The sequence below is a fragment of the Triticum dicoccoides genome, chromosome 1A (genome assembly GCF_002162155.2).
Source record: "Triticum dicoccoides isolate Atlit2015 ecotype Zavitan chromosome 1A, WEW_v2.0, whole genome shotgun sequence".
Taxonomy (NCBI): domain Eukaryota; kingdom Viridiplantae; phylum Streptophyta; class Magnoliopsida; order Poales; family Poaceae; genus Triticum; species Triticum dicoccoides.
In genome coordinates, this window is record NC_041380.1 from 574,382,998 (window position 1) to 574,383,533 (window position 536).

The following is a 536-nucleotide window of genomic DNA, read 5'->3' on the forward strand; positions in this document are numbered from 1 at the left end:
CCCTTCTACAACCTCCCACCGACGAACAAAAGGTCAACTGCAACCAATAGGTAGACATGCAATTGTAGTTGCATGTACAGTGTCAGACATGCAACTACCCCATCCCTCTCTTACCATCCCGTGACATAACAAGTTGTTAGTTTCACACGAGTGGGTGGACATGCAATTGCAGTTAAGGACGACACTTGTAGTTGCATTCCTAGTGTCAAACATGCAACTACCCCCCTCCCGTCGTCGCCTCCAAAAAAACAAATGTCAGTTGTAGTCGGGGTGGGTGCACATGCAATTGCAGTTTGGGGTGACACTTGCAATTGCATGCCTAGTGTTAGACATGCAACTCCCTTCCCCTTCTCCCGCCACTCTCTGACAAAACAAAGGTCAGTTGCAGTCAGAGGGGTGCACATGCAATTGCAGGCGGGGGCGACACTTGCAATTGCGTGCCTAGTGTCATACATGCAACCGCCTCCTCTCCCACTGCCCACCGACAAAACAAAAGGTCAGTTACAGTTGGTAGACATGTACTTGCAATCGGGAGA